Source organism: Eulemur rufifrons, chromosome 27 (genome assembly GCF_041146395.1).
Source record: "Eulemur rufifrons isolate Redbay chromosome 27, OSU_ERuf_1, whole genome shotgun sequence".
Lineage (NCBI taxonomy): Eukaryota > Metazoa > Chordata > Mammalia > Primates > Lemuridae > Eulemur > Eulemur rufifrons.
The window spans coordinates 31,810,195-31,836,925 of record NC_091009.1 but is presented as its reverse complement, the minus strand read 5'-3'; the positions used below and the strand labels follow the sequence as shown (position 1 = coordinate 31,836,925).

Genomic DNA, 26,731 nt, shown 5'->3' with positions numbered 1-26,731 from the left:
ATTTACAGATTTTTCAAATGTTAAACACCTTTGCATTTCTAAGATAAACCTAATTTGGCCATGATATGTTATCTTTTATGTTAGCATTTTGTTCAGGATTTTAAAATTTATAAGTGAAATTGGCCTATAATTTTATGATTTTCCTTTCTTATACTGTCCATGGTTATGCCAGCATCAAAGAATGAGTTGGAGAATAATTCTCTTTGCCACCCTCCATTCTCTGGAATAATTTGTGTAAGGTTGAAATGATCTGTTTGCTGAAGTTTGGCAGAACTTCCTATAAAATGATCTGGACATGTAGGAGTTTTTTTGTGGAAAGATTTTTACCTTTAGATTTACTGTCTTTAGTAGTCATAGGGCTAGTCAACCTTTCTTAAGGAATTCTTGAGCCAGTTTAACTGTTATGTTTTTAAAGTCCTTTTCAACTAAGTTTTCATATTTATTGATTATAACATCAGTTCTTCAAAGTTTCTTGAGACTTGCTGTATGAGAAGTCTATGGTCAATTTTTATAAATGTTTAAAACCAGAAAACCCAGAGAAGAATGTTTATTCACCACTAGATAGGTACAGTGATATCTGCAAATAAATCAAGCTTGGTATTTTATATTTTCCATATCCTTACTAATGTTCATGTTCAGATTTGCCTATCAGTATTCCTCTTAACCATTAGTGCATAAAATGGATCAAGCAGTTAATTTTCCATTATAAAGGTGGATTTGTCCATTTTCCCCTGTAGTTCCAGCAATTTTAGTTTTGTGTATTTTGGGGCCATTTTATTTTAGAATTAGTATTTATAAAGCAATTTAAGCATTAATATGTCAGAGAATTTTAGATTTCAGTGCATTCACCAGAGTCCGATCACCACCCCTTGCCACTCTCTTGCCACACAAGAGGGGTATTTTAAAGTGCCCTTGCTACATGACCAAATGACTTATTGAATACCTTCGCAGGCAGGGAGCTCCCTGCCTTACAGCGCAGTCTAGTTCTTCACTGGGGGTCTCCACGGTTATAATTGCCATTTAATTGGACTGTCTATGACTAGGCATTACCCAAAGCACTTACAAACATTGCTATATTTCATTCTCACCATCATCTTTTAAAGCAGGCATTTTATCCCCATTGTACTAATGAAGAAACAGGTTAGGGTAATTAAGCAAGCTGCCAAAGTCACACAGGTAGGTAGTGGCACAGCAGGAACGTAAGCCCAAGTCTGTCTCCTAAATCCAACTATACTGTCTCCAAGCTCTTCTTTATGTTAGGTACAAAACCGTGTCCCTTTAACTTTCAATCAAGGGACTTGGTTCCAACCACCATTTTTAGTGTTCCTAGAAGTTCTCAATCCTTTGGAAACCTCAGAAATAACCCAAGCTAATATGTTTTCCCTAACCCTGCCCGACTTCCCTCAGTTTTCTCATGGAAGCTCTGGACCTTTGCCATATGTGTTCATATTCTTATTGTTACTTCTGGAAAAGTAGCCAATCTTGACCTGTGGGATGATTCATTCTTAATTTATAGCCTATGAGTTGAAACTCATTTATAGCCTATGAGTTGAAACTCATTTCTGCATATGAATTAGGATGCTGGATGAAGCCTAATATTTAACACTCCACGTTCTTCATCTTTCAAGGTTAATAAGTCAAACCTTGGAACAACTCAGGTCTCACAGCTAGCTCTATCCCACTGTATGTTCTTTAATAAAAAGCTCAGCTTCAGGCCAAGTGCAGTGTCTCACACCTGTAATCCTAGCATTCTGGGAGGCCAAGATGGGAGGATTGTTTGAGCTCAGGAGTTCAAGACCAGCCTGAGCAAGAGCGAGACCCCATCTCTACTAAAAATAGAAAAATTAGCTGGGTGTGATGGCACAAACCTATAGTCCCAGCTACTCACTCGGGAGGCTGAGCCAGGAGGATCCTTTGAGCTCAGGAGTTTGAGGTCATAGTGAGCTATGATGATGCCACTGCACTCTAACCAGGGCAACAGAGAGAGACTCTGTCTCAAAAAAAAAAAAAAAAAAAGGCCGGGTGCGGTGGCTCACGCCTGTCATCCTAGCACTCTGGGAGGCCAAGGCGGGTGGATCGCTCGAGGTCAGGAGTTCAAGACCAGCCTGAGCAAGAGCGAGACCCCGTCTCTACTAAAAATAGAAAGAAATTATCTGGCCAACTAAAAATATGTACAGAAAAAGTTAGCCAGGCATGGTGGCGCATGCCTGTAGTCCCAGCTACTCGGGAGGCTGAGGCAGTAGGATTGCTTAAGCCCAGGAGTTTGAGGTTGCTGTGAGCTAGGCTGACGCCACGGCACTCACTCTAGCCCGGGCAACAGAGCAAGACTCTATCTCAAAAAAAAAAAAAAAAAAAAGGAAAAGAAACAAAAAAAAAAAAACCATACTTCCAGGTCTGCTGGAAAGAAAAAATAAAAACAAAACAAAACAAAACAAAACAGCTCAGATTCAGATTTCTTCTTAGGTCTCACCAGATCATGGTTTAATTAATCTAAATTCCTATTTCCCTCACAAAAAGTCATTACCAACATGGTTTTATGATGGTCTTTTAATTTTGGGGTCACAGAAAACATTACCTATAATGGGTCACATGGAAATCACAGATGGTATTACTAATACATTCTTATTATGCATTAGGCTTGATGGCAGGGAGGGACAGGAAAACATACAGGGGTGACTCAATTAGACAAGAGTTGTGGAATGCATACAACCTACATAACCATTCTAAGAGTTTGCCAGGAGCTGTGTCTTAGAACAGGAAATGCTGCAATAATGTGAGCTGACCTGTATGTTATTCTCATGTGCTGTTGAGACATGCATAGAAATAATAACGCCTAGCATTCTTTCATCTCGGGAAACTTCAGTCTCACACCTATTAATTTATAGCTACTCCTCACTGTTTTAATATGTGAGGCTTGGAAAGCCTATATAAATTTACATCAAGGTGAAGACAGGAAAGCACAGATTGATAGTATTTGACTGTCATCAATGTTTTTCTCACTTGCATTACTATCATCACAATGAATCAGACCAGAACTTGGACCCTTCCACTTTCTGCCTTTCCTACATTTTCCTGATAAGTAGTATGACCAAACATTCAAATTCTAAAAATTGAATCATTTACTCATTTCCACAGATTGATGCCATCTGCCATGTGCCAGACCGGAGAATATAATGATGAAAAAGTCATAATCTCTGCCCACACCAAGCTTACAGCAGGAAGTGTACGCGGGTGGAGGGAGACTGACAAACAATTCCATAGTAAATGCTATAAAAGGGAAGTACAAATGGCATAGGAAGGTATAGCAAGGGCACATAAGCCAGACATGGCGAGTCAGGGAGAGCTCTCCAGAGGAAATGGCATCTAAGCTGAGATATAAGAGCTGAATATGAATTGGGACAATTAAAACAGAAAGAGAAGAGGAGGGAAAGGCCCAACGTGAGAATATGGCACATCCAAGGAACTGGAAGAAGTTAGGTATCAGTCTACTTAGGTCAGGTTATGCTGCAGTAACAAATGACCCCAAAATCTTAGTGACACATAACAAAGATTTATTCCTCATGTATGCTACAATATGGACAAAAGGTTGGAGGGAGTAAAACTGAGGTAGGGAAGCTAGGTAGGAAGCTGAGGCAGTAGTTCAGGCAGGAGAGGATGACGGCCTGAACTAAAGTAGTGGCCGTGGGGCTACAGAGAAGTGGACAGAGTCAAGAGCTATGTAGAAAGTACAGTCAGTAGCTCTTCCTGATTGACGGGACACGGAGGGAGAAGGAGAAAGAGTTTTGGTTGACATTGCAGTTCAATGTGCGCTACATAGCTTTATAGTAACCACATACAACACGATGATAAAAGCATTTACAGAGATGAATCTAATACTTAAAATAGCACAATCAATGTTTTAATGTAATCATTTTAGAAATGTCTTCCTACTCATCTTGTATACATCATAGAGTTTTTGATCTCAGTGATCAATATTACTCTTTCTTCCCAAACTCCTGGTACAGATATATTCACAAAGTATTAATACATAATTCTTGACAGTGAACCTTCTGGGATGCCAAATTAGGATATGCCTAATTAAAACTAGGTCTATTTTAAAACTCTACGTTCATCCTAAAACTTGAACTTGCAAATATGTCATTGGGTGGTTAGAAAAAATAGACTTTACTGAGCTATAGAGGCTACTTTTGTAAACTGTAGCAAAGAAAGGCCCATGCAGGTTTCACTAGATTCAATATTGCAAAGCCGTCACACTCTGAAGACACGGTATAAAAGCCATGGCCATAAGTACACTTAGAAACCGCTGCCGATATGCATTAATTTCCCAGAGGAAAAAGCAATATGGTGGATTCTCCCTTTCAAGATTACGTGTGTTGCTGTGATATTAAATTCTCAAAAGATGAAGAGAAGGCATCTTAGGTTTTTCCAAGCCAACTCTAAATTTTTCAGCAGTGGACAAATTGAGAGCACCAGTTCAGATATTCCTTTATTTGGCTACAATCTCCTTTTCTTCCAGCTTTACTTGTCCAGCTTCTCCCACTGTGATCATTTTCAACCACACTGGAACCTAGTCTGTTAATTTCTCTATTTCCTCCCAGTATGTCTGCCATCCTCTGTCTTCCTTTTCCATCTTATCCAACTTATATTCCGCATTTTGAGGGTTAATTTCAGTATGCCAACAATAAGCCTGAGGTATTTTACTGAAATCAGAAATGTACCAGCACTGCATAAATTAATATTTGAATGACTTACAAAGATATAATAATCTAGTAAGCTACCAACAAAATGATAGAAATTTATTTTCCAGCTGAAGGTAATCGATGGCTCTCAGAGTAGAGGCTATAGAGGGTGCCATTTGCAGATTCTCTTGTAGGAATACAACTAAAGGTGGCTGGGCGCGGTGGCTCATGCCTGTAATCCTAGCACTCTGGGAGGCCGAGGCGGGAGGATGGCTCGAGGTCAGGAGTTCGAGACCAGCCTGAGCAAGAGCAAGACCCTGTCTCTACTAAAAATAGAAAGAAATTATCTGGACAACTAAAAATATATATAGAAAAAATTAGCCGGGCATGGTGGCACATGCCTGTAGTCCCAGCTACTTGGGAGGCTGAGGCAGGAGGATTGCTTAAGCCCAGGAGTTTGAGGTTGCTGTGAGCTAGGCTGATGCCATGGCACTCTAGCCCGGGCAACAGAGTGAGTCTGTGTCTCAAAAAAAAAAAAAAAAACACGAATACAACCAAAGGAGTTCCTGGCCCCTAATATTCCTCCTCTTAAACATTCTTGCCTCTACACCTAGAGTTTCTATGCTTTTTATAAGGTTGGGTCAAACTAAAGCATGCACTATAAGCCAGTTTCTCTGGAAGGTAATAGTTTCAGATATGTGACATATGGATTATTCCAAAAACAACTTCAAAAAAGCATTACAAATATTTTTGGATTTGGAATAGCTTTTAAGAAATGTGAAGATGCCACATTTCTTGAGTCAAATAAAATTTTACTATGAATATGGCCAATGCATCTTAACCTCATTTGCTTTCTATAGATAGGCAAGTATTAACTTGTATATTTACATTTTCTTAATTTTAATTTTTCATCTTGTCACTAAAAAACAGTATCTAGTTTGTGGTTCAATTACTTTTTTTTTTTTTGAGACAGAGTCTCACTCTTTTGCCCTGGCTACAGTGCCATAGCGTCAGCCTAGCTCACAGCAACCTCAAACTCCTGGGCTCAAGTGATCCTCCTGCCTCAGCCTCCTGAGTAACTGGGGCTACAGGCATGCACTACCATGCCCAGCTAATTTTTTTCTATTTTTTGTAGAGACAGAGTCTTGCTCTTGCTCAGGCTGATCTCCAACTCCTGAGCTCAAGCAATCCTCCTGCCTCGGCCTTCCAAAGTGCTAGGATTATAAGTGTGAGTCACCATGCCAGGCCAGTTCAGTTATTATTAATAAATACTTTTTAAATAATCCTAGCAGCTTAAATGTGTCATGCAGTAGGATGTAGAATTGATTTCCTTTCATATGCAGAAACTGGAAAGTGAATGTAATAAATAATAATTTTACCTAGTCTTGCTCATGTTCATCTTATGTATTGACAGAAAAGAAAAGAAATTTCCATGGCTTACTTTTGGAGGATGCTAGGGAATCAATTTATAATTCTAAAATTTTATAAATAAAAAGAAAGACTCAAACAATAGTCTGACTTTTCTGAACAAATTGTACCTCCGGATAATCATTAGTTGATGAAAGAAAGTTTCCCTTTATAGAGATAGTCTAGCTAATAAGTGAGGCAGGCATAATGGAATTAGAATATCACGGTGCAGCAATCTCTAATGAAATAATGGATGCAAAGATCATCAGTGACTGCTAAAGGCATTGGGTGAAAAGCTGACGGAGAACTTTATATTACAGCATGTGACTCAGCCTAGCAATGCCCAAAGCCACTGATCAATCTTAACATCACAGAAAGAAATAACCATATATTTTGTGCCTCTGATGAAAGTACACAAAACCATTTACAAAGTATTCTCACCAAAAAATTGAACTTAAATTTGACTGAGCCTCTGGATGCATCAGTTTACAGAAAATGTAACAGACAAAGGAATCTTTTAAACAACATCAGTGGGATGCAATTAGCAAATTCAGACTGTTGGAAAATCTTACAGGAAAAATGACAAATATATTTCAAAGAAAGGAAAATGAGAGCGCCAGAAACAGAGGAGGAACCCATAGTTTAAAAGAGACATGTAAACTAAATGTAATATGTGACCCTTATTTGGTTCCTGATTTAAACAAACTGTAAAAAAAATTCAAGAGCTGCCAAGAAGCTCTTCTCTACTAAAGGCAAAACAAAATCACAAACCCCACTCGTATTGACTTCTGTTGGCATAAATCCCACAGTTAAAGAGGTGTACCTTTCAGTTAAACCTTATCCTGAGAAGAACATTCCTAAGAGCACATCAAACCTCCTCTATCACTCATTCTCAAACTAAAGAGAATGTTCACTGTTCACTGAAGCAGTGACCCATGGTTATCAGTCTGAAAATATTAAATGGAAAGTTCCACAAATAAACAATTCATGTTTTAAATTTTTCTATTTAAATTTATTTATATTTATAATTATTCTATTTTAAGTTATTTATATTTATAATTATCCTATTTTTAGTTGTTATTGCTAAACTCTTACTGTGCCTAATTCATAAATTAAACTTTTTCATAGGTATTTATGTATAGGAAAAAACATAGTATATGTCGGGTTCAGTACTATCTGAGGTTTCAGGCATCCACCGGGGGTCTTGGAACGTATCCCCCTCAGTTAAGCGGGGACTACTGTATATACATGAAGGAGTGGCCTAACTCACTGTCCTTTCTGGGGTACAACCTGGAAGTTGATCGTACACTTCTACCCTTGGCCCGTTGGTTATAACGTTGCCACATGGCTACACCTACGAGTAAAGGAACTGGGAAATACAGTGCTCATTCTGAGTGGCCATGTTCCCAGATGAAAATTCCCTGACTCTGGAAGAAGGGTAGAAAGCCTAGTAGTGGACTATTGATAGTCTTTGTCACAATAACTCCAAAAAAAAAAAAAAAACCTATGAGACCAGATGTCATAATGACGATGTGTTCTAAACTAAGTTTCATTGACATGTCCAAATACAAATAACACATACGTGACGGACATTTGTTCGTGACCACCTAACATCCATTGGCTCTACTTCTGGGAACATCCGCGTTGTTCTTTGCGACTCGGTTCTTCCTGGCTGTGCAGCCTGCAGCCGTGACGCCATCGTCGACTCCGGGTGCCTTGTGACCTCGCCTAGCCAATCAGAACAGTGGCTGGCTCCCGGACGGGCACGTGACTTCATTACCGCTGCTGGAAAAGCAGACTCTCTTTGAATTCTACGGCCATCTTGCCACGTGGACCCTGACAAGAAAACCAATTTTTTTTTTTTTCAGCCTTATTTGGGGTCTGCTCTACACTGGGGCTTCCTAGGTACAAGATCCAGTAAACCCTCTTCTCTGCCTCCCCCCTTTTTCTCTCCTTACACTAGTTTATAGTGGGTTTTCTGTAAACCTGCAATAGCGTCCTAATGGATATATTGGTGACTATTTCTAAAATTTAAAATTAAACAATAAAGAATTAAAATAATTTTTAAAAACCAAGTAAACTATCTGATTAGTTCATATATTTCAATGAATAAGCATTTATCATGTAGCAAAGAAATACGAAGCACCAATGTTCTATTCCGTACTTACAGAATTTGAAGTACTGTCTGATTAAGGCTTCAAAATACAGTTCAAGAATTCTCTCTCACACATTGCTAAGTAACATGACTGTAGATTCAAGAGCTTAAAAATTTGGTCATTATCAAGAATTCAGCCTTAAATTCTTTCCAGATGAGTTAGGAGTATAAATAAGTTTAAAAAGTCATCAAGCGATTTCTTTCTTCTTCAAATGGCTTCTTTTCCAAGAGGTCAAACTCTCCTTTCACACGGACTACATGTTCTCATCTTGTGGTACTTTAAAAGCACAATATTTCTTACCATTTTGAGTGAATAAATAATTCAGAGTAAGATAATATCAGATGTAACATAGAACTAACCAAACTTCTTACAAGTCCCTTAAAAAGTATCTTTTGGGGGGGGGGGGGACACAATTACATTACTGGGAAAAAAAGTATCTTGAAAAGAAAATATTGAGGAGAAATTTTGTGGATTCCTATATAATGTCAAAATAATAAAAAACATTCATACTCCATGTTGCCTTTTTGGAAAAGTCCCATTTATGGGAGTGGCTCTGGTGTTCAGTAATGCACATGAAATCTAAACAGGTCCTGTAGTTGGCCAGATAATAAAAGATAGGCTGAAAGGAGCTTAGAGGTCTTCTAGCACATCTTTTCTAGGGAATGATTGTACTAGAATTTTCCTAGAAACAAGGGATTTACCTCATTTTAAAGACTGGCAGGGAAAAGAATTCTATTCCTTTCTTAATAAACCATTTCGGTGCATAGCAAGCCTCACAAGAAATTTATCAACTATGGTTTATCCAAATCCTTTGAGCTGAAATTCTGTTTAGTAGAACTAGAAAGCTGCTGATGACTGTCATCAGTGCGAGAGCCCTTCACATATTCGGACATTGTAATGAAAAGTTCTTTATGATGAATCTCTTAACCCCCTTAATCAACCAGAGATGATTTTACTGCCAAAGGACGTTTGAAAATTTCTGTAGACATTTTTAGTTGTCACAACCAGAGGGGGAATGCTACTGGCATCTCATGTGTAGAGACCAAATATGCCACTAAACACTCCACAATGCACAGGACAGTTCTGCACGCACACACACACCACCCACCCCCCAAAGAATTACCCCAAATGTTAATAAATTCTGTTGCCTTTCCTCATATAGTCTTATTTTCTAGACTTTTAATAATAATTTGAATTTTCTTTGGACATCCCCTCAAACTTAAATGATCCCACTTAGATTTGAAGCTACAAATTACACATGGGTCTGTTCATTACTGAACACTAAAGACAGATGACTTCAAATTCCTTCAGTCTGTCATACTTGTTAAGGATCAACCAAGAGTGGCGTGTCCTGCGTGAAGGTTATAGACTCAAAGCTCCCTGGGGATAGAGATGATCCACATCAAATGCTGGTCGCCATTTGGATGAACTACTAGGGCACGCCCAGGGTTCTACCCAAACAAGATTACTAGAATACCTGAGACTGAGAGAAAAGCAGAGGGGCTGGGGATGGGTGGAGAAAAAAGGAAGATATTCTTGAGCTGGAGCCAAAGAATAGAAGAGCAACAGAAAATGGGAAAGGGAGGTTTCCCAGGGCTCTCTCCTTACAACTCCCAACATGGGCAACCAAAGAAAGGGGCTCAGTCTTCCTGGCCTCAGATGTGTTTTACTGTGGCCTAAGGACACATATTTAAGATATCTTTTGGTAATTTCACAAACTTCTGTAACTTTTATATTGCCTATTGTTAATCCCCTGTTTCTCAGTAATGTAGAGTAATGAAAACCTTTAAGTGAAAAGTCTCGTGAGCCTGCTTCAAAATTAGCAGAAGCAGCCCCCTTTGAGGCAAACTTTGGGAAAAAGGATTTCTGGAAGAAAATCTGGGCTGGCCATAGCTGGGAAGAAAAGCAATCTGGGAAAGTCCCTGATATCTGCAAGAAGAAACTGGGGACCCATGAAGGGCTAACACTGGGGTTGGAAAAAGTGCTTTCTGTCTTCAAAGATGGACGCTGAGTTCAGCTTTACATAGTACCTCGCTCATGAGACGATTTAATACATGGTTTTCTGATTTTGATTAACATTTTTTCTTCTAACTACTGCTCTTAAATTCAAATTATAGCTTTCCAGGGGATTCAAAAAAAAGATGAAGAAATATGCTGAGGCTTGCATAGAGATCAAATAACCATTCCATTTTAAAACCATAGATTCTGCCATTTGTTGGGTTTTCATACCAGGCTTGACATTTCTCATGCTTGATGTCTACATACAAATATTCACATTGGAGAGTTTGAGCAAAATCATTTGGTGGGTTTGAGCTCTGTAAGGAATATATAAAATGTTCCTTGAAATTATAGTTCCAAGTTTGCTTTTATATTTAGATGACTCATAAAGACTTTATTTGCACACATTTAGCATGAAAGATGATCTGGATGAATATGAAAAAATACTTAATTTCGAATTCATGCAAGGAGAAGATGGCAACTTAATGTCCCTCACATTCTCTTACTTCCAACTCCATCCCAGCCCCATCCGTTGGGGTCAATCAGTAGGCAGGTGGGACCTGAGTGATGGTTTCTTCACAGTGGGCAGGACAGGAGCTGAGGGTCAGGGTGGGATAGTCCTGACATGAAGACCTAAAAATGGTAGCTGCTGGCAGTTGGACCCCCTAATGGTGCTATGATAGTTGGCCCATCAGGGGGTTGATTTCTGCCCTGTTGAAGTGTCCATGTTCTCCCGGGCTGCAGCAGCTGGGGAAGAACCCAACAGGCTAGGAGAACTGGAGCAGATCAGAGAGCAGAGGGCCTTCCTTCCTTTCTTCCTGAGAACCTGTCCGCCCCTGTAGAACATCAGGCTATCAGACGCCACTGGCCTTCCACCCTCTTAGGACCAGTGACACTCAAGCTACTCCCAAGGTACTCAAAACCAGACAGAGAAAGAGCAAGTTAAACAATCAGAGTAAGTCCCGTATGAAATAGAATTGATGCAAGAGACAGACGACAACTTGTACGGCAAGAAAAACTTAATAAGAACACTAAGGAGATCTAAATGGAGCACAAAGGAGACACTCTGGAGAGAAATAAAACCAAGATTTTCAGACTAAAAATTTAATGATAGAATAAAGGCCATTGTTGAGACCCAAATTAGAAGCCTAGAAAATCCAATAGAAGAAATATCTCAAGTGACAGAACAAAAATACAAAGGGATACAAGTTATGACCAAAAAAAGGTAAGAAATTTGGAAGATAGCCTCTAGAGGATAGATTCTATTATAGAAAGAGGAAAAGAGCAGATGGAGGAGAGACAATAATAGAAAAAAAATTTTTGTGTGGTGAAGAGAGACCTGAGTCTACCAATTCAAAAGGCTCGCTAAGTTCCAGACATAATTAATGAGAAACATATCTGGGCATATGCTGGTAAAATTCTTAAACTTCAAGATAAAGAGGAAATCTTACAAGTTTCCTGGGTAAAAATGAGTAAACTACAAAGAAAAAGAGTCAGACAGACATGTGATTTTTCTATAGCTTTGGAGGCTAAAAAACGGTGGAGCAAACTCTGCAAACTATTGAGAGAAAAGAACTGTGATCCAAGAATTCTATTTCCAAGAAAGTTGTTTACCTTTCAGTGTGAGTGAAAGATATTTGTAACTATACAGGGATTCAGAGAATAAATCACAGACATACCACCAGTTGAGGAAAGGACTTAAATTACAAAAGACTTGAATAACAAGTTATGAATAGAACTTAAATGTGTGTGTGTATCAGTTACCTATTGCTGCATAACAAATTACCCCAAAACTTAGTGGCTCAAAATAACAGTAAACATTTATTATTTCTCACAGTTTTTGTGGGTTAGGAGTGGCTTAGCTAGGAAGGACTGTCTTGAGTCTGTTACAAAGATAAACTCATGATGTCGGCCTGGGCTGTGGTCACTGCAAGGCTAAACTGGGGCTGCAGGATCTGCTTCCAAGGCAGGTTGCTCATATGGCTGGCAAGCTGTTTGGCTCTGGGTAGGAGTTTCTCTGCACACGGGCTCTTTTAGGGCTCCTTGTGAGTCCTCATGATGTGGCAGCTGGCCTCCCCCAGAACTAGCTATCCAGAAAAGGGAGAGCCAGGTGGAGCCTCAGAAGTCACATGGTATCATTCTAGTTATTAGAAGCAAGTCACTAAATCCAGTCCACATTCAAAGAGAGAGGAATTGTATTCCACCTTTGAAGGGAGAAGTGTTAATGTATTTTTGAGAGCTGGGTATGGTGGCTAACACCTGTAATGTCAGTGATTCAGGAGGCTGAGTTGTTCAGCCCAGATGTTCTTCAACAGGTAAAAGGTTAAACAAACTGTGGTATATGTTCATTGCAGCATTATTAATAGTAGCCAAGATATAGAATAAACCTAAGAATCCACTGATGGACAAATGGATAAAAGGAAATGTGGTCTATATACACAATGGGGTACTATTCACCCTTTACAAAGACAGAAATTCTGTCATTTGCAACAACATGCATGAACCTGGAGGACATTATGTTAAGTGAAATAAACCAGGTACAGAAAGACAAATCCCACATGATCTCACTTATATTCATGTGTAGAATCTAAAAATGTTGAACTCACAGAAGTGGGGAGTAAAGTGGTGATTACCAGGGCTGGGCCAGGACTGGGGAGGAATTGGGAGATGCTGGTCAAAGTAAACAAGAGTTCAGCTAGACAGGAAGCATAAGTTCAAGGGACCTTTTGTACAACACGGTGACTGTAGTTCATAACAATATATTGTATACTTGAAAATCACTAAGAGAGCAGATTTTAAGTGTTCTCACCCCACAAAATAAGTACTTCAAAACATCATGTTGTACATCAAAAATATACACAATTTTTATTCATCAATTTAAATTTTTTTTAAAAAATGGTGGTATATACCTACTATGGCAGAATACCACTCAGCAATAAAAATGAACAAACTATTGATATTAATAGATGCAACAGCTTGGATGAATCTCCAGGGAATTATGCTGACTGAAAAAAAGCCAATCTCAAAGGGTTACATACTATATAATTCCATTTATATGACATTTCAGAAATGACAACATTTTAGAAAGGGAGAACAGTTTAGTGGTTGCCGGTGGTTAAGTTGGGGGGTGGAGGGGCGGGTCGCATAAAAGAGCAACGTGGAGGATCGTCGTGGAGATTGGAACTGCTCAGAATCTTGACTCTGATGGTGAACACGTGACCCTACACACGGAATAATATTGTGTAGAACTAAATACACACACACACACACACACACACACGCATTAACACAAGTAAAACCGAGAAACTCTGAATGAAATGGGTGGATTGTGCAGTGTCAATATCCTAGTTCTGATAGTGTACTGTTTTTCACAATGTTACCACTGGGGAAACTGGCAAAAGGTACAAGAGATCTCTCTGTCTCATTACTTGTAAGTGCATGTTAATCTATAATTATCTCAATTAAAATGTCAATAAAAATAACAGATAGCTTCTGAGTTTGTCAAATATTTCAAAGGGCACTGAAAATGAGAGAAACGAATGCCATCTGTCATTGGAGGTATGTGGCTACAGGTAGACGGGTTATCCATTTGGAAAAAAACAGGCCCCATGTCATACCAGGTAAATTATACCATATGAATAGTGGGAGAAGAGGAGATAATTAGCTTTGTCTTTTATATATGTTTGTAACACATTATTTCACTTATCATTAGAAGCGTGGGCTGCTGCTGTAATGTTCAAAAAAATTGTCTCATTGCATCCCTAGACTTAGCATGTAGTAGATTCTAGGTAAATGTTAGTTGGTGGTGGGTTTATGTTGCTGATGATTTAGTTCTTCCTCTTCCTTTTCTGCAGTCCTTATTTATTGCTCTTAAATCAACTTCTCAGTGAACTAGGAATCCAAACCATGGGCTCGCTGTTTTGCTAATGATCTGTAGTCCAGGTTTCTAGAAAGGCTTTGTGCCACTTTCTCTATTTTAAAAATGGGAACCACAATATATTTTGCTTGGCATAGTCACTAAGCATATTAGCAGAACCCAATGAGATGATGGGAACTGTGTTGCTCCATAAATCTGACTGTGTGTCATTAGCCTTCCGCAAGAGCATTTCTGGAGAGATACAGAAATAACGTTAAAAGGATCCTGGCTTCTCAAAGGACTTTCTCTTTAATATGTTAGTCAATTTAGAAATCAAGATTTCAGTCCCTTAGGAATAAGATAGCTGGGCTATGAATCAATTGATTTGTCTCAAAGATTTAAGCACTGTGAAGAAAGCTTTAACTCAAAGTCTTCTCATTCTCTAAAGGTTAAAAATTATATCCTAATTTCCATTTCCAGACTTGTTCTCTATTAGTCACAAGGAGGAGTCTACTCACCCTATTTTAGCACAAGGCAGATCAAGTAAAAGATTGACATTTGCTCTCAAAGAAAGCAAACAGCTTGAGAAACTACCACTATTTGGAGTAAAGAATGATGAGATTATCTGGTGGGTTTTATTTTCTATGTTAATTCTCTAGATAATTCAGGAAAACAAGCCCTGGAACTGAACTATCTAGATAATCTGTCATCATCTGAATTTGCTTATTCCACATGTAAATCAGGCAGTCCTTCATTTTTCCCTTGGTTAAAACTAGAGCAATGAATCTAGCATCCAATTTTTCCTCCCTGGTAGCAGAGAGTCCAGGGCTCTGGTCTCAGCTGGGACCTTAGGGATGCAAAGTCAGAGCTGCCTGGGGTGCAGGTGAGTAGCAGTGGGGACCTGAGGTCAGTGACCCCACCAAGGGGTGTGGGGAAGCAAGGACAGGGATCAAAGTGAGGTCAATGGCACAGACAAAAGACAATAACTGGATTCCAAACAAAGCATGTGCAGCAGTGTCTATAGGATGGAATGACTGATTCTGATCACAGAGTGTGGAGGGGCTCCCGAAACGTGGCAGGCAGAAGGACATCTCACAGCATGCCCGCCTCTGAGCATCGTTAGCTGCAACGAGTCAGACTGAGCACCCCAGGCCCCTGAGCAGCAGCCGGCACTTCACATAGCACATCCCCAAGCAGAACTGAGATTGTCTAGTGAGCTCTAAAGTATCACAGAGAAGTCACCTAGTAGAATCCTTGCTGATTTATTCACTCATTCATCCCTTCATTTAACAAACATTAATTGAGTGCCTATTATGTGCCAGGGTCTATTCTATGCTACTAGAATACAGTTGTGAACAACATACTTGGAGCTTAGATCCTAGCAAAGGAAGACTACAAACTATTATATAAACAGAATAAATAAGTAAACTGCGTAGTATTTAAGAAGATATCAAGTGCTACAGAAAAAAAATTGCAGCAAGGTAGAGGGTATTGACAGTGCCAAGAGTAGGCAGAATTTGCCTTTTTTTTTTTTTTTTTTTGAGACAGAGTCTCACTCTGTTGCCCAGGCTAGAGTGAGTGCCGTGGCGTCAGCCTAGCTCACAGCAACCTCAAACTCCTGGGCTCAAGCGATCCTCCTGTCTCAGCCTCCCAAGTAGCTGGGACTACAGGCATGCACCACCATGCCCGGCTAATTTTTTCTATATATATTTTTAGCTGTCCATATAATTTCTTTCTATTTTTAGTAGAGATGGGGTCTCGCTCTTGCTCAGGCTGGTCTCGAACTCCTGAGCTCAAACGAGCCGCCCACCTCGGCCTCCCAGAGTGCTAGGATTACAGGCGTGAGCCACTGCGCCCGGCCAGAATTTGCCATTTTAAGCAGAGTAGTCACTGAGAAGGTGACAGGTGAGCAAAGACTTGAAGGAGGCCAAGGAGTTCACCATGTGGCTATCTAGGGGCAGAATGTTCCAGAGTGTTCCAGGCCAAGAGAACAGCCAGGCCCTGCGTCAGGGGCAGGCCTGATGTGGTGGAGGAACAGCAAGGAGGTCAGTGTGAGGCAAGGCAAGGTGAAGAGGAGAGAGTTAGGAGATGCAATCAGAGAGGTAAAGAGGGGAGGGAGCTGTAGATGACATTGGGCCTTCTAGGTCTTTAGAATGACTTTGACTTTTGATCTGCAGGAAATGGGGAACTGTGGGAGAGTTTGTGGCAGAGGAGTGATGCAATCCACTTTAGACATTCGAAAGGATTTCTTTGGAAGTTGTTTTAAGAAGAGACGACAGAGAAACAAGGGTGGAAGCAGAGATCAGGAGACTTCTGTAGTATTCAGAGGGAGAGATGTTATTAGTGCAAGTGATGAGTCAAATTTAATCTACGGTGAGCAATACATTTGGATATTGTACCTACATGGATTCTTCTGTTTTGTTTGTTTTTGTCACAATTTTTTTTTTTTTTTTTTTTTTTTTGAGACAGAGTCTTGCTCTGTCGCCCCAGGTAGAGTGCAGTGGTGTCATCATAGCTCACTCAGACTCCTGGTCGCAAGTGATCCTCCTGCCTCAGCCTCCCAAGCAGCTGGGACAACAGCCATGTGCCACGACATCCAGCTAATTTTTCTATTGTTAGTAGAGATGGGGTCTCACTCTTACTCAGGCTGGTCTCGAACTCCTGAGCTCAAGCGATCCTCCTGCCTCGGCCTCCCAGAGTGCTAGGATTACAGGCGTGAGCCACCACGCCCAGCCTAACCTTTAAATAAATTGATTCAAAGGTTAAAGTTCTTCCTACAAAAAACTAATAGGCCCAGATTTACACAGGAAAGTTTTATCAAACCTTCAACAAGGAGACATAATCCTATTTTGTACAATTTGTTCCATATAATAGAAAAAGACAGAATGGTTTTCAAAACAATTTATGAAACTAGTATAATCTTTGTGCCACAATTAGACAAAGAGAGAATATAAAGGAAGCTTATCAGTAATCTCAAGTATGGAAATAAATGCAAAAATATATTAATGTAATCTATACCAGAATTAATAATATTCATGATTAAAATAAAACAAAAGCTCTTGGAATAAAAATAAACGTCCTTAATCTGATAAAGGTTGCCTACCAAAACCCTATGCAAACAGGATACTTGTGAAGTGTTAGAAGTATTGCTTTTAATTAAAGTTGAGAATAATCCATGGAAACCTGTTTTCATAATTTATATTCATAATTATACTGGAAGTTCAAACCAGAAGAGGAAAATAAGAAAAAAAAAAAAAGAAAGATATAAAGATTGGAAAGACAGAAACTAAACTATAACAATTCACAAGTGACCAATTAACACAATTATCATCGAAAATCCAGAGAATCAATAAATTATTGGAACAATAGTATGTAAAAAAACTGAATTGTATTTCTACACACATCAACATAACAGTACCAAAACACTTAAGATTCTTATGAGTAAATCTAACAAAACATGTCGGGGACATTTTAGGAATAAATACTGAAAGTAATTGAAAGAAATCAAAGGAGATAAACCTTGCTCATTGGAAGATTCAATATTGTAAAATTGTTCATCTTCCACCAATTAATCTCTAAACTCATTGTAATTCCAGACCAAATCTCTATAACGTTTTGGCAACCGAATTCTAAAGTTTACTTGAAGAGATATTTTTGAAGAAAAAAACAAGGTAAGGAATTCACCTTACCATATAAGAAAGCTTACTATAATTAAGCCTTATATGATAATTAAGACTGTGATATTGATGCAGGAATAGGAAAATAGCTCAACAACACAAAATATAGAGTTGCAAAATGGAAACATTAGTATGTGGAACTGTATATCACATTATAAATCCGTGGGGGGGAAAAACTCTTCAATGATCGGTCCTGGACAAACTAATTAATCATATGGAAAAAAATTAAATTACATACCTAATCTCACACAATCCACAAAGGAAAACGTTATGTAGAATAAAGACAATGCAAAAGCAAAATGGGTAAAAGATGGGAATAGGCAAGTCACAGAGAAGAAATGCAATTAACACAAAATAAAAATACTCGAACTCACTTGTAATCAGAGAAATGTGAATTATAATCCAAATGAGCCAGCATTTCGTCCTGTCAGAAAGTCGGCTGATGTCAAGTGCTGGCGCGGATGTGAAACAGGAGAACCTCACACACTGCCAGTGGGAGTCGAAATAGGATCAACCACTTTCGAGAGCATCTTCGAAATGTATAGCTAGTTTTAAAATGTGCGTGTTCGTAACTATTAGCAACTCGTACACACGTGCTCAAGAAAACAAGTACAAGAATATTTATTCTAACACTGTTCGTAACAGCAAATAATTGAAACACTTAACTATCCAGTAATAGTAAAACATAAATAAATGGTGATATAATCATATAAAAAATGGTATACAGCAATAACAATGGGTGAACTTGAACTAAATGTATAAACATAGGTAAATCTCAACACTGATTGAAAGATGGTATAATATCATTAATACGAAATTTAACAGCACATCAGTATGTGTTTTATTTATTATACATTCATATGTTAACAACATTACAGAAAGATGAAAAGAAAACTCCTGGTGTATGATCGCCAATACCCGTAGGTCGGAGGGCGAGGACTGGGATGGGAAAGACTACACAGAAGGTTTCAACTGCATCTGTAACATTTTATTTTTAAAAATTTGAAGCCAAAATAGCAAAATATTCAGATTTGACAAAGATCAGCGGTCAGCACTTTATGATATTATTTTCTGTAACTTTCGTTAAGCTTGAAATATTTTAAAATAAAAAATATTTAAAATACAGTAGAACCAATCCTGCCTGATTTTTACTTTCAAATACTTACATTGACATCTTAATATGGTAATGACATATTGCATGATGTTAGAAATATTTTTCTAACATTTTGAACTTGGGTAAGGATGTGTTATGAAACATTGACTTTTTTTTTTCTTCTTTGAGACAGGGTCTTGCTCTGTCTCCTGGGCTAGAGTGCAATGGCATCATCATAGCTCACAGCAACCTCAAACTCCTGGGCTCAAGCAATCCTCTTGCCTCAGCCTCCCGAGTAGCTGGGACTACAGGCATGCGCCACCATGCCCGGCTAATTTTTCCATTTTTTGTAGAGATGGGGTCTTGCTCTTGCTCAGACTGGTCTTAAACTCCCAACCTCCAGTGATCCTCCTGCCTCGGCCTCCCAAAGTGCTAGGATTACAGGCGTGAACCACCATGCCCGGTGGAAATATTGACTTAATAACAGCATGTTCTACTTATCTTCTTCGTGGCAAATGAAGGAATAATTTAAAATCAAGCAGTGCTTTCTGAAATTGTTTCACTAAGGTAAAAGAGTCAAGAGAGCAGTATTTAGTGAAAATAAGCAAATAATGAAAGAAAAGGTGAAACAGGCTGGAGATGCAGCATAGTGTAGAGAAAGGAATACTGCTGAGGAACCAGAGAGAAAAGGTAAAGACTAAAAGGGATGCACACTCTAGACCAACAATAAAGGGAGTAGACTGAAAATTAATAGAGCAGGTAATTCTTTATGTAACCATAGCAACTAATTTAAAAGGCAGACTCAGTTGCTAAATGTGATTTAATTTACTTAGACCATAGAATTTTACAGTTAACTAATGTTTTCTTCGGCTCTCTTATTTCAGGATGGGGAAACTGAGTCTGAGTTCAGTGAGTTTCCCTGTGGTCATTACAGAGCGGGAGGTAGAACTCGCATGCCCGAGGGCGGCTTGATGCCGTGATTCGTCCGTTGCCTACTGAGAACTGAACTCTGATCTGTTTCTTTGCCCCAAAAATTCCTCTCTAAGGGGGCCTGGTGAGTCACTCCTACAAATTATAAAATCTCAATAAACAGGTTTTTATGATGTGGTTTACTTCGCAACCTGATTCCGGTATAGCATCCCATAAAAGATTAAAGACCCTTACCTTAACTCAAGCATTCCTTTCCGCTGATTCCTAGTCTTTTGGACAAAGCCCAACTCTTTCAGCCAATTGTCAACCAAAGAATCCCTAAATCCACCTGTGACTTGTAAGCCCCGGCTTTGAGATGTCCCACCTTTTTGGGCCAAACCAATGTATGTCTTCCACATATTGATTTACGACTTTACCTGTAATTCTTGTCTCCCCAAAATGCATAAAACCAAACTGTAACCCAGTCACAGCAAGTCCACTTGCTCAAGGTTTCTTGGTTGTGGCTCTGGGCCATGGTCTTCAAATTTGGCTCAGAATAAACCTCCTTAAATTACTTTATAGAGTTTGCCTCTTTTCTGTTGACATTACTATCACAAGGGTCTCCACATACCATGAAAGGGTGCTGGGTGTCAGGGGGGTGTGAGGGGTAAGCACAAGGCATACACCCAGGGCAGGAAAACTCCAGGAAATGGTTGCAACAGAGTCACATAAACAGGGTTAAACTTTTATGCCTGTATAGTCTTCATCTTCTGTTTTTAAGCCTTTTTTGAAAAAAAAAACTCTAGTGGAGCATGCTTCTCCTGTTTTAGGCATTTTTAATAGACACACGATACGGGGAAATGAAAATGGGGAATTGAGAATGAAAAATATCGAGAACTGTTATATTAATCCATTCTTCTACTATTTTTATTTCTGTTTTTCCAGCAGAACATTCTCTGTAACACATTCCTTGTAATCCAGTAGAGAAAGTATCAAAAAGGAATCTTCTTTAATTAGGCCCTAAAATAAGATTACAACCCACAAAGGAGAAGCTGGTCTACAAATGCTTCCATGATGATTGCTGTGATTTCCCTTTTCTAAAAAAGAATGAATTATATCAAATTTGAACAGTAAACCCTGGTTTTGAATAGTTATTTGATTTTTCTAGTTAAGAGGTGGTTATATGCTTTAAGATAGAATGTGAAATTAAAGAAAACAAGCAAGTAAAAACCAAATTGGTTGTGTGATACATTGAAGTTGAAGTTGCTTAGTTTTATTGAACTGTAAAAGCACATTATTTCCTAGTGAAATAGATGTGCCAAAATAACATTTGGTCTATAATTTTGGCCAATGCATAGGAGGATGCCAGGTACATTTTTGTATGCTTCTTGCCATGACTTTGAGTTTCCCTGATAAACTTCACTCACAGTTCTAGCAACCTTATATTCAGCTGGTGAAAGACTGGAGCATTGAGTGGCTGACTGGAGCCATGAATGCGCCTTTGTTTGGGCGGAGAAGTGCAGCGGGGAGGGCTCTGTCCCGCCCGGCACTTGCCATTTAAACCTCCCTTTGCTGAGATTTATAACTTGGCTGGGACACTGTATTCATCACACAACTTTGTGTCAAAGGATTACTTTTTGTAAAGTCTGAAAACACACACACCAAGTAAACCAAATCAAACATTTTGTCAACAGGGAGAGCTTGGTTTTCTCCCTTCGTAAGTTGTGCTCTTACTTTTTGGGAAAGGATGCAATTAGGAAAGCGGGTGTTTCAATGAGACCTTTGATTAAAAATCAATCATACCCTTGGCAAACATTTGTTATATAATGTAGTTTTAGTTCCATTTGGAAAATTGCAACAACTAAGACTTGGAAAAAGTGTGGTAATTTGTTTTCTTTTAGTTAGGGCATTTCCTCTAAGAAAAAGTACCTGGGACCCTACTGAATCACTTAAAAAAAACATCCTGTAGCAAAAATCACTTAATGTTCTAAACTACAGTAACTAATATACTTTGTAAAATGATGCAAAAAAACAAATTTTTTAAAGTTCCATGAAACTGTAACAGTAAACAGTAACGTGTTGCAGAGCTCAAGGATGAGTGGACCTCGGAGGTCACTTGGCCTGTCTTCCCACCCCGCAGGACTGTGTCCCCTCAATTGTTTTTTTCAGCATTTTCTCGAGTCTCATGGAATGTCTAAAGCAACACAATACAGTCCTTTGAATTACAATTGTGTTTTGCAGCATTTCATCAACTAGAGCAATGCTGAGCGGAAATGATTGTCTAAATTGAATGCTGCTTTTAATCCTTCATTAAAAGATTTAAAATTAAGGCAGTGATACTCTTCTTTAATGTTGGTATTCTCTTTGAGGGTGGATGTTAGCCTATGTCATTTATAGAATAAGCATTAGTTCAAATTCTTACCATAATTAGTTATTATGTTTCAAGAGAGCTCTATGTAGAGTGGTGCTGTAATAAGGTCGTACTGTAACACATAGTATTTTGAGGTTTTATTGCTTTATTACATACAATTATTCCATAAAATGATGTACTATCCATTTAAATATTCAGTTGGAAGTGTCTGGTAAAAGTTTATTGAGGAAAAGAAATTATCTGAATACACAAAGCATATTATAGCTGACGACCCTAGAGAATAATTGCTGAGACATTTGTTGAAAAAAAGAGACAATGAAAATGCTTTATTTGTGTGAATGATAGGAGTAAATAAATGAATTGAAAATCTAGTTATTCCATAAACTACAAATGTATCCTGTCTTTTATCAACATTATTTAAGTTCTAAGTAGAATGAACAATTCTATAAGCAATTTCACCACACCAGTGAAAACTTTTTGAAAAGCAGCACAAACAGCCTTTACTTTTGTGTTTTCAGCTGTTCATCCTGCCTCTGTCAGCAAAGTTTCTTCTTGGCAAAAGACTTTCAGGGCTTGTGAATCCATTCTTTTTGTTCTGCTCATCGATAAAAATCAAGTATATAATTGGATTATTTAAGATCACGGTTTTTATAGCGTAGCTGTTTTAAACATTCTCTACCATAAAATAGCTATTTCCCAAACAGTTCATTTGAAATCCTTGCGGTGTCCACCCACAGTGGGCACGAAATGAATGAACACGCTGCTGGAGGTTGTGGGGAGGGGTGGAGTATCTGTCACACAGAAATCTGCACCACGGAAGTGAATTTAAAAGGGGTAGGGGGTGGCAATATGTAATCATCAGAGCTGTTTCCTTTTTACAAAAATCCAAAATGGTTTGTACTACCGTTCCCATTGCTATCTGATTGGGAAGCCAAAAGGAAGCGAGAGAACAGGGAGGGGACGAGGATAAGAACAGGAAGGTAGAGAGGTGAGGTTGGAAGGAGAGGGTGTGGTGAAGGGGGTGGAGGGGTAATATACAGAGCTGGGTATCTGCTATAGCACCAGTGATGGAGAGCAAACCACTGCCCGGGTGCCACATCCGGGAAGTCTTTGCTGACCCCTCTCCCAACTCATTGTCATATCCCCTTTATCAGTCATTTTTTGCTGCATAACAAATTAACTCAAAACCATCTCACACAGTCTCCAAGGGTCAGGAATCCAGAAACAGTTTAGCTGAGTAGCTGTGGCTCAGTCTCTCAAGAGGCATACTGGCTGGGCCAATATTGTCTTCTGAAGGCTTGATGGGGACTGAAGAATTTGCTTCCAAAATGATGCACTCACGTGGCTGTTGGCAGGCTACTTCTGTCCTTTACCAAGTGGGCCTCTTCACAGGCTGGTTAAGCATCCTTACAACATGGCAGGAGGATTTCCCCAGGAGCAAGTGGTTCAAGAGAGAGTAAGCAGGCAGCTGCAATGCCTTTTTGACCTAGTCTCCAGTGACTAGGTTATGGACACTACTCCTTTTGCTTTTTCCATAGTCTTTGGAATGAGTTCCTTAGTCCAGCCCACATTCAAGCGAAGAGGAATCAGGCTCCACCTTTTGAAGGGAATATCAAGGAATTTGTGGACATATTTTAAACCACCATATGACTTACCCTCCCTGGCTGCAAAGAGGTCCTGCCCTCTGTTCTCCTGTGTGGTAAACTAGCACATTGCATTTATAACGTCAGTTCTCAGCCCATCAGTCTTTTAACCAATTCATAACAAAAATTACTAATAGAAATAATTCATACAAAATAAAAACGAGACTGGCCCAGACTGCATACAGTAAAAGTTTTGCCTGGAGAATCACAAATTTTTTTTTTTTTTTTTGTTGACACAGAGTCTCACTTTGTTGCCCAGGCTAGAGTGAGTGCCGTGGCGTCAGTCTAGCTCACAGCAACCTCAGACTCCTCGGCTTAAGCGATCCTACTGCCTCAGCCTCCCGAGTAGCTGGGACTACAGGCATGCGCCACTATGCCCGGCTAATTTTTTCTATATATATTTTTTTTTAGTTGTCCATATAATTTCTTTCTATTTTTAGTAGAGACGGGGTCTCGCTCTTGCTCAGGCTGGTCTCGAACTCCTGACCTCAAGCGATCCACCCGCCTCGGCCTCCCAGAGAGCTAGGATTACAGGCGTGAGCCACCGCGTCCGGCCTAGAATCACAAAATTTTAACAAAATTAGAGCTCTAAAAATGTGACTTATGAAAATTGAACTTGTTAAAAATAATGGCCACGAAAGAAAGTGGATAACAGCAAAAGCTCTTGCTGTGAGAATTTGATGTCGACAAAAGAGTTGCACAACAGGAAAAAAAATAAAAAATAAAAAATGAGAGTAGTTTAATTGCAGAGCAGAGAAAATTGATCAAAAAATTAGCCTAATGGTAATGGTACTCATTCTGAAAACACTGTCTTTGCAGTCAACCTTTTTGGTATAATTCTGATTAAAATGCTTGTTAGTACACAGAGTAAAAACATTCGTGAAATTAAAACAGAGAAGTCTAAATATCTCTGGAGACAAAACATCTGTGACAATACATTGGACAATACATTTATTCATTCATTCATTATTTTATTTTATTTTATTTTTTGACACAGAATCTTGCTCTGTTGCCCTGGGTAGAATGTGGTGGTGTCATCATAGCTCACTGCAACCTCCAATTCCCGGGCTCAAGTGATCCTCCTGCCTCATCCTCCTGAGTAGCTGGGACTACAGGCATGTGCCACACCTAATTTTTCTATTTTTAGTAGAGATGTGCTCTCGCTCTTGCTCAGGCTGGTCTCGAACTCCTGAGCTCAAGTGATCTGCCCACCTTGGCCTCCCAGAGTGCTAGGATTATGGCATCAGCCATTGCACCTGCCCACTTTTCTGTATTTTTAAAATTAAATAGATGAATACGAATTGCTTTCATCATCAGAAAAAATGTGATTTTTTTAAGTATAAAAAAATACACTCAGTTGTAATTAGAAAGATATATTCTAAGTTTTTTTTGTATTGACATAGGGTTACTTAAGTTATTTATACTGCTTTCCTTCTTTCTGATGAACAAATAACATATTAAAAAAAAAAAAAGCTGGCTAAGACGTGGGCACAGGCAATGGGTACGACCACCTGCTGTCCAACCTGCCCCTGCTTCTCTGCTCCCACCTCCCGTTCCTGCCCTTACTCTGGAAAGCTAACCAGACTAGCTAAGCGGCTCATGGAAGGTAAACAATAAAATTCATTTCAAGCAAAATGAAAAGTTAAATGATTACAAGAATACAACCTGCTTGGACCAGCTCCTTTATGTGAATATTAAGATAAATATACAAGGCCGGGCGTGGTGGCTCACGCCTGTAATCCTAGCACTCTGGGAGGCCGAGGCGGGTGGATCGCTCGAGGTCAGGAGTTCGAGACCAGCCTGAGCAAAAGCGAGACCCCGTCTCTACTAAAAATAGAAATTATATGGACAACTAAAATATATATACACAAAAAATTAGCCGGGCATGGTGGCGCATGCCTGTAGTCCCAGCTACTCGGGAGGCCGAGGCAGTAGGATCGCTTAAGCCCAGGAGTTTGAGGTTGCTGTGAGCTAGGCTGAAGCCACGGCACTCACTCTAGCCCGGGCAACAGAGTGAGACTCTGTCTCAAAAAAAAAAAAAAAAAAAAAAAAAGATAAATATACAAGACTTGGTGGGGAAAAATGACTTACTATTAGCACACATCCAGGCAGTTCTTAAATAATGTCATTTATAAACAAATTAAAATTTCCTGATTTTATTTACAAATGATTGTCATTCTGAATTGTGTTCAGTAATTTAATGTAACAAAAAAAAATGCTTTTAACTATGGTAAGAAATAGGCTTAAGCAGATTTTAAATGGATTAGTGAAAGCCTAGAGTGTTTCTTCTATTTTTAAAGAAATCTCTTTTATTTTGGAATTGTGAAGGACTACCTCAGCACATTTTTAACTCACTACGCTTTTTTCTGTTGTTGCTTTTCTTTCCAATTCCAGAGTTCATCTTGAATAATGTAAAAGTAAAGAGTTTTTTTTACATGGCAAAAATAACATTCTGAGTTATCTGAATTCTATAAAGAATATCATTTTGGATGCCACAGGCTTTTGCCTTTTCAAATTCTCAATGTCAAGCTATAATTTCCCTCTTCTAGTTTTATCCAGAACCTTTAAATAAACAACAGAAGAAAGTAAACAGGAAGTTACATTTCTCTGATCTAGAAAATTAGGAGGAAGATGGGGGACAACTGAATGAGGAGAAGGAAGCCGTCATGTTTTGTTTCTCTTAATCAAAATCACGTATTCAAAATCCTCTTGGAATCCTAACTAAAAATATCGGAAAAAAGTGCAGTATATTTTTCCAGCTGTCTGTAGGTAATAACAAAATGAACAAAATGACCATTTCGTCTGATCCACTGGTGTTTCAAAATGTGTTTTAAAAGAGGTCCACAACCATTTAAGCATAGCTCCTAATTAATGTTTTGAAGGATGATTTGACTTATATTTTTAGAGACTAAAAAAGAATGAAAATTTAGCCCATATGTCAT

General features: G+C 38.9%; 1 protein-coding gene across 1 annotated transcript in view; it reads right to left on the bottom strand.

Annotated features, from left to right (window-relative positions):
- Nucleotides 1-25,613, bottom strand: part of DDX59 (DEAD-box helicase 59) — a 48,362-nt gene extending 22,749 nt beyond the window's left edge. Inside the window, exon 1 of the mRNA XM_069459300.1 lies at nt 25,521-25,613. The gene's annotated coding sequence lies outside the window, so the exon portion shown is untranslated. The remainder of the gene's footprint in view (nt 1-25,520) is intronic.
- Nucleotides 25,614-26,731: the final 1,118 nt, after the last annotated feature.